Raw genomic sequence first — 8899 nt, 5'->3', positions numbered from 1 at the left:
ACTTGGAAGAGTTCCAAGCAGGAGACAGTGGCTGATTCCACTTGTGAATCAGAGTATATAGCAGCAAGCGAGACAGTAAAGGAGGCTATATGGCTAAAGAACTTTATCGGGGACCTTGGAGTTGTACCAGCTATAAAGGAGCCAATGGAGATTTTCTGTGACAGCAATAGTGCGGTTGCCTTAGCAAAGGAACCAAGAGATCATGGGAGATCCAGACACATTGACAGAAAATATCACTTGATCAGACATCGAATAGAAGAAGGAATCCTCGTGGCAAAGAGGGTATCATCAGATGAGAACCCAGCAGATCCCCTCATGAAAGGACTGAGTAGTGTTAAGCATCTCCAGCATACTCGGAGCATAGGGCTGAAGGATGATATAAGTTTTAGTAGTTAGATAAATTATGAAATTTGTAAAGTGTAAGTGACATTAGATGATGAATAAAAGGTGTTTTATTTATGAGTAAAGTGTTGCTATCTTTTTTCAATCGTTTACTATATTTCTTTTGCATGTTTTGACTTCCAGAATAATTATGTTTGGTATATCATATTATTCAAACCTCCACAATCGGTCATATATCGGAAGTAGGTATGAATCAAGACTGTCATGATTTGTTGCAGAGGTCTAAGGTGTTGGACATGGCTACAACAATCATGAGTGCTCATAAGTTCTGAGCATTGGACTCAACCCACGCTTACTGGAATCACTTCATGGAATTTTATCTCAAGTGATCGTGAGACGGTAATATCATATAAGTCTTCAAACCTAGAGATATGATTTGTTACTTACGAGTTGGTTATGCATTGATTGTACGAAAATGCATTGGTAACTCGATGTTATAAAACATGCTTTTGTGTGTAATTCAATGAGTGGTAGAACAAGCATATGAGTCAAAGTTTATCTATTCCTTCTTGGATTAGAAGTTGATATCTGGGCCCCTCGATGATTTTGTTTTGACCTGTGTACCGGGCCCGGTCAGAACTAAACCGATGTGTTCAGTTAAGTTCTATTTCAACCAAATCGGAAATCGGGAAAAAAATGCTGGACAATAAGTAAGACCATGTTCCATGTATTTGTCCGACTGATATCTTGAATAGAGGATTATATGATCACTTATCTAAAATGGCGCGTTCTAGTTCAATAGAGCTTAAAGAGATACGATTGCTAATCGGTTCCTGAAGTCATACTTGCAACTATAGTTATTTGACTTATCTAAGTGGGAGACTGTTGGATATAGTGTCTAAGTCCATAACTATATTTGGTGTGTACTTGATCCGACCCAGCATGGTCCATTTGGGTTGCACTTCACCCGAACAATTTATGGAAAATCTTTTGAGAATAGTACAAGTTATGATTTATTAATATATTATAAGTTCTAATATATTAATATAAGATCATATTATTTAATTAGTATTGATCTATAATTAATTTAGGATTAATTTAGAGATCAAAGATATTACTAATTAAATATGGGCTTCTATATTTATATAATGTGGGCTAATGCTTATTTGGAATGGGCTAGGCTTGCATGGAAAAGTCCATGGATACTCCATGGAGCTTTAACTTATGGATCTCATGGAAATGAAGAGACATGGGTATTAGGGTTTACATGGATGTAACCTTAATCCACCACACTATATAAAGGAGGCTTTGGTTCTTGAAATCACACTAGTTGACACTTGTTGAGGTAAGTAAAGCAAGAGAGCCGATTTCAAGATAGTAGTGACTATTCTCTCAAAGTTCCAAGTTTGTGGTGATTTGTGATTTCCATTTGAGGCATTCACACTCTTGGTGCTAGGCTCTAAAACTCCAAGCAATCAACTACTGCTACAAGGTAAGTATTTCTACTAGCTTTATTTGATTCATGTTCCCCATGGCATGCTAGTTAGGATATGAACCTTGGAAAAATAATTATTTTCATGTATCTTTGACAAACATAGATCCAATGTTTATTAGGGTTGCATGTACACTTAGGAAGTGTTAGAATGCTCAAAACCCATCAGTTAGTGCTCTCTTTCTCACCGTTAGCCATCTTGATGGTAAATGTTTCAATTAAAGGTTGGGGTTTATGTTTGAGAAGGTGTTTGAATGCATGAGTAACAAAACTTCTCTCCGCTCCAGAATCGAAAAGAATGCATGCATAAGTGTTGTCGAGGAGGAACATACCCGTAACAAACGTGGAATCTGTAATTGCCTCCTCCTGCCCCATAGTCAGTACCTTCCCCATGTTGCCAGTTGTTGTTGCCTTGGGGAAGTTTCTCCTGTAATGCCCGACTTCCCCACATCTATAACAGGCTTGACCAACACCTACTTTAGGTGCCTGATTGGTTGGTTGGAATAGTGTTCTGCATCCTCGAGCCGTGTGACCCTTCTTGCCACAGTTTCTGTAGAGCACTTCACGGAATGGTTCGGGAATGTGATGATGATAGTTGCACTTGTCACACCGAGGAAGGTGCCAGCATATCCACTGGTAGGTGCTTGAGTTGCAGGAATAGCGACATGAGTAGTAGCAGCGTGAACTGCCACTGTATATTGTTTCTTGGAGAGCTCTTGTGAAGCTGGCCCTTTAGCTGTTTCCAGAACTTTCTCTTCTCTCCACTTCCCTTAGCTGTTTCAGGAGCGGGTGTATCTTTATCAAGATCAACTCCATGATCTATGAGAGTTTGTGCCAGTCACTTGGTGCTGTCAAAAGTGATTGGCCTGGCAGCCAAGACATTTCCTTGAGTTGGGGGCGTCAATCCCCAAATATATCTTGCTATCTTCTTGATTTTCGAGGTGACCATTCTCGGGAAAATAAGTGCTAGGTCTTCAAACCTAGAAGTGTAAGCAGCAATGTCGGAACCCTTCATCTTCAAGTTCCATAACTCGTGTTCTAGTTTCTGCATCTTGCCCCTTGGGCAGTATTCAACAAGAATGAGCTCCTTCAAGCTCTCCCAACCCATTACATTCACTACTAGCAGGGTTAGGGATTTGACCCGAGTATTCCACCAGGTCAATGCTCTGTCTGTGAAGGTGCAAGCAGATAACTTCACCTTGTTGGCTTCAAAACATGCACAAATCTCAAAGATTGATTCAATCTTCTCGATCCATTGAGTTAAGGCAATGACACCTCCATTACCTTCAAAGGATCTGGGATTCGCGTTCATAAAATCCTTGTAGGAACACTCCTTCTGATGTCCCTGGTTTCCGTCGAGGTTAAGGGGTTGGGCACCACTCCTCGATCCGCTAGAGCTGCCAGAATTTATATATGACATCGCGACAGCCACAGTGACAGTGATTGTTGCCTGGAACATAGCAGGATCGAATTGAGGAGGTGGTGGAGCTGTATCTGTCGGAGGATTGTTGTTCTTTTTGCTGGGTCTTTTCTTTAGAGGCATCTTTTTCTATATCAGGAAGAAGAAGATGGTAATTCCCCTAGACTTTCGAATTGAGAGATATGAATCAAGGTATATCTCTATGTATTAGATAAAGTGTGCTACTAAGCGATAAACAAGGAAAAGTTACTAATACAAGTAAATTATCGATAAGAATGAATGAGTGGCAACACTTGGAACAAATCTCGATAGCGTACTTGGCTTTGGCTAAAATACTCCTATAGTATTTTAAGTTATCTGTTTTGTTATATTGATACCTTGTTGTAGGTATTCTTTGTAACTTTTAGGCCTGTAGCAACACCATTGTCACTCCCAAGCACATGTTGGACATGTCTCGAATGAATATAGTTGATCAGGCTATATTGACCCCATACATGATTACATAACTGTCCAAGTTTAACCGCAATGTCTAACATCCAAATACTTTTGTTCTGTTCTACTAATGATACTGTTTTTGGTATGTAAGTATAGTTGTATACTTTTCATAAAATACTTGTATTTTAAAAGTATAATTTTAGTTCAGAGCACTTCAGCCCCTTACTATTTATACTTGTATACCACGTAAGGTTCAGTATACTTAGTTCACTATAAACAATGGCTCTGATACCAATCTGTCACATCCCCCAACCGTCAGAACGGACGGCAGAAACGTAAAGGGGTGGGTGACGTGATGCGTAGTATCACAACAATCGTATCATACTAAGGAAAGTAAAAATAACCATTACATTACTATATAAATATTTACATCTATTTGAAAACGTAGCTTATATACATCAAAAGTAGCAAAAGATAAAGGCGAGACTCCAAAATGCTCCGTCTTCTCCAAAAGCTGGCAAAGTTACATGTCTATCGTTGTACTGAGAATACAAGTGGTTTTAAAAATGATTCAGCATAAAGCTGGTGAGTTCATAAGCACATTTTTGTATTGGAAACTGGTCATTGAATTTGTACAAATGATTTCTTTTCATTATAACTAAATATCATTTGTATCAAAACCCTGGTTACCACTAGTAAGTAAAGTACGTTCCGTTTGAAAACCCTGGCTATCACCAGTATGTAAGGTATGCTTTGATCAAAAACCCTAGCTACCGCCAGTAAGGTATGTTCTATTCAAAAACCCTGGCCACCGCCTGTAAGTAAGGTAGTTTTATTACTTAAAACAAAACCAAAGGTTGTGTCCCTGGAATACCCTCTAGTAAGAAGTAGGTACTTTTATTAATCAAAATAAAACTATTGAAGAAGGAAAATCCCGTAAACAATGTTAGTTTATACATATTGTGAGTCGTATAACCATACTAATATGACTGGTGACCTCCTTGACGTTTCTTCAGGCGTTGTACGATTACAAAATTTATCACCCTAAGCATGCCTACCTAACTGTAGCTAACAGTTCAGGAGTGGGATTGTCGGTCCCAAATAGATCTATTCACAAATTTCATGCTCACCCTCCAGAAGACTATGGTTATACTAAAGGTGAGGATTTACTGGTACCCTGAAGGGCATAATGAAGAGAGGTCTCACAATCTTGTATGAATGAGTTTATGTGTTGTTCTATTGTTCTCGTGTTTGAAATCGTTGTATACGGTGTAGAGTATAAATAATTATACGCAAAATAATTATTTAGCAAAATACTCTTATTTTCTGTATGTAGTAATGGATAAACTAAATATGCCATAGTTTATGTGTTTAGATCTATAAAACCGGTAAAGAATTCCCCAAACTATACCTATTATAGTTTGACTGGTATGTTATGTTCATGTGTTGTTCTGAAAACTATGCAATTATGTTTAGAAAGTGTCCCTTATGCTCCGCATATTACAAAAGCGATAAATTATCTAAAACTTTGATGTAAAACCGTTGTAATTGCATCAGTTTTTAACTTGTGAAAACCTTTATGTTTGGATTGTATTCCCCCTGAAAACGTTATAAAAACTTACAAAAGCATAGGGATATGAACTCACAGTTGGTTGGTTGCAAAGAATTGAACTGGAAGATCCTTGAGTCGACGCACATGGCACTTAACGGAATCCTAATATTAATAAATACAAGTGTGTATCTAAATTAGCGATTTCGTTAGATAAAGTGTTCAGTAAACACTTGGTTTCGGTTCAAGAATGTTACCGAGACTTGGTTGAATTGAGGAAAATGGGCTTTTCCCCCACGAAAGAGTTGTTTACGGCCGTATATGGGGTTTACGTCCATGAACAAAGTTTGCGGCCGTGAATGGAGTTTACGGCAGATAACTGGGCATGAACAGGGTTTACGGCCGTGAAATGTGTTTGCGGTTTTTGAAGATCTGAAGGATTATGGCTGTAAACTAAAGAACAAGAGTTCTTGTTTTTGACGAAAAATTGTTCCAGATGTTCCCGAACGGCCCCAAATGACGATTTCGGTGTTTTTCGGGTGAAAGAAGGGTTTTTTTTGTGTTTAAGGTCAAGCTGTTTAGAGAGAGAAAGAGGGTGTTTACGGCCAAAAAAGTTTAAATGAGGGTAGGGATCATGTATTTAGAGGCCAGAGGTATGGTCGGTGGTGGGATCCACCTGACACGGACTGTAAATGGATTTACAGTCGTACACGAGTTTACGGCCGTAAACTCGTCTTGACAGTGAACTCGTTGATTTTTGAGGATTTGTAGGTTTTTCGCACGATTTTTGGTTTTCAGACTTGTATAGAACTATGACTATAACCTTAGTTGATTTACTTAACCCAAGAAGTCAAAGGAAAATTTTAATAAAATTTAAACTTTATTAATGGAGGTGGGTTAAAATAACGGGAGAAATTTCGGGTTGTCACATATTTGACGTCATATTTAAATTATTAATAATATTAATTTAGATAATGTGTTAAATAATAATTTGATTATAAGGAAGTCTTACAATTAAATTGGAAATTAATTGGAAATGTTTGGAAATGTGGAAAATTGGAATTTTCTGATGCAAATAAGGATTTACGGTTGGAGGGTACGGGGTTTACGGTTGGATCTTGAATTGTGATGAAGATATGAAGATTATATGAAGATTTGAAGATGGTTTGAATGTTCTTTTTGGGGAAATATGACGATTTGAAGTAATAGGTGTGTAAACACTTTAAGATTGAGAGCAAAAGGAACTGTTCACGGTTGAAGATTGAGAGAAAAGTGGGTGTGTTCGTTGTTGGAGTATGAGGAAATGAATTGATTCCGGGTGTAAACATATATATATATATATATATATATATATATATATATATATATATAAGGGATGTTTATGATTGAAATTACATATGGCTTTAGTGTTTACGTTTCATAAATGGATTCGAATTGGGGTTTTCAGCCCTGTAAGAGGGGTTCACGGTCATAACGCAATCGTGAACACCCTTTGGTTCCAATTCCTAAACCATGAACAACCTTAATGTTTTGAGCTCGGACCGTGAACTACCACTGAATATTACTCCAAACCGTGAACACCTTATTGTTTCAAATTCAAATCCATGAACATTTCTTTGGTTTTATTCCCCCACCATGAACTAACTCATGGATTACCTTTTGTACCATGAAGCTAGCTTCTAGATGCTAAATGGACCGTGAACTACATTTCCCTTGTTTACCTTGGCTGTAAACATCCTTCCATGATTTGTTTTGGCCGTGAACATAATCTAATATGTTTTATTTATGTTTTAAACCATGATCTTTAGCCAAATACTGGATTATACCTTCCAATTTAGTCAAAGTTTTATTCTGTACGTCTTTGTTAGCTCTTGAAACAGGCCCTAAAGCTATACAGGACACCATGAAATCAAGGTTGAAATGTGGTTTACACTAGTAATTGGTTAGGGTTTAGATCATTCTAGGTCTAAAATTTAGAGTCGTGACATCATCCCCCCATTAGAGGGAATTTGGTTCCGAAATTCAACTCCTAAGTGGTTACTCATGAACTAGGGAGAGAGGTGGGTACTTCTGTTCTATATGATCTTCTTATTCCCAAGTGAATTTTGATCCTCGCTTGCCATTCCAGCGAATCTTCACTGTTGGGTATACTGTTTCTGATCGGTGAAGAGTGTACAGCTTTAGTTTACTTGTCTCTATTCATCCAAATGATAGACGCTCACTCGTAGTCCGGAGTAGCTTTGTCCTGAAGTTCATGGTAGGATGCATACCTGGTTCATCCGTTATCGCCTTGTGTATACAAGTCATATATAATTAAGATTGATTAAATGGTCGGATGGGTGACTTTGCCCTAGGTCCACAACCATACAGGCAACAGGAGATAGTGTGGAAACACACATCCTAAGTCCATAGAGTCCTAATTATATACCACCCTCGCGTATACACTTAACGTTGATAGGCTAACCGTATATGTCCCTAGCCTCTGTGCTTAAACTTGACTTGTTGTGCGAGTGGTATTTCCAAAAGGTTTGTTAGGAATACTTAGGGAAGGTTACGGAAGGATATAATAATCCTCGCATGAGTACTTCGGAGGTTTAAAGCGAGAGAAGAGTTTGAGGTTTGATGTCGTATTTGTTGTTAAGAGTGACGAGAGTCTTGCTAGTTGGTCGGTTAAGGTGAATGGTCTCTTCGGTAACACATGTGATTGGTATAGTGAGGACCGAGCCAACCTATGTTAGATGATGTTGTCGGAACATGTGTTAAGTTGGTTCGGAAAGAGTGTTGGTTAGAACAATAGTGAATCTGTGTGTACGTTTCTAGTGCTTTCTGTTTTAACCTTGTTATTACTACTACGAACTTTTTGTACTACACTAAGCTAGTACTAACCGTAGAATTGTTCTGACGGATGGTATGGATACCTAATTTTATGATCCCCACTAGGTCCATCTATAACTGCTTGTTGTCTACAAGTCATATATAATTAAGGATGAGAAGATAGTAAACTGAGTGCCTCTGCCCTAAATCCACAACTAGACAAGGAACAGGTGTAACAACCCGAAATTGTTCGTCGCCAAAACCCATTCTACCTGAAAAGTCGTCGTTATCAAATTCGTTCCGTTTTCTCTTTGGGATAATTATTTTAAACTTATATGTTTATTTTAATTTAATGAGTGTCTAAATCACTCAGGAACTCTCGTAATTAGCCCGAAAATAATTATTTCATAAGTTTTAGAAACATCCCCGCCGGGTGACGGTAACTTAATCGGGTGCGACCAAAAGCCGCGTTTAACGTCGGTATCGGGTAGAATTCCACTGCGTACACGTTTTAAGACCTATATAAACGTGTTTTAACATCCATTTGAAGCTTTTTCCTTCTCTCTCTACTCTCTCTCTAACCTCTCTCCTAAATCCAAGTTTAAGGGTCCAAAACTCAAATTTAAGGCTTCAAATCTCTAAGGTACATCCCTTAGCTTGTATTGTAACCTTCTTAGCCTTCAAATTCGAGTTCAAAACATGATTTGTGACCACATTCATGAGTTTACGGCCATGGAGCATTCATGGGCCGTAAACTCACAATAAGTGGGTTTTTGAGCCCTTAAACCCCTCCTTGATAACTTTGGGACTTAGATATGGCTAAATGACTTCAAGATATGGACTCTAA

Source organism: Lactuca saligna, chromosome 8 (assembly GCF_052625555.1).
Source record: "Lactuca saligna cultivar CGN05327 chromosome 8, ASM5262555v1, whole genome shotgun sequence".
NCBI lineage: Eukaryota > Viridiplantae > Streptophyta > Magnoliopsida > Asterales > Asteraceae > Lactuca > Lactuca saligna.
This window is presented reverse-complemented; position numbering follows the sequence as displayed.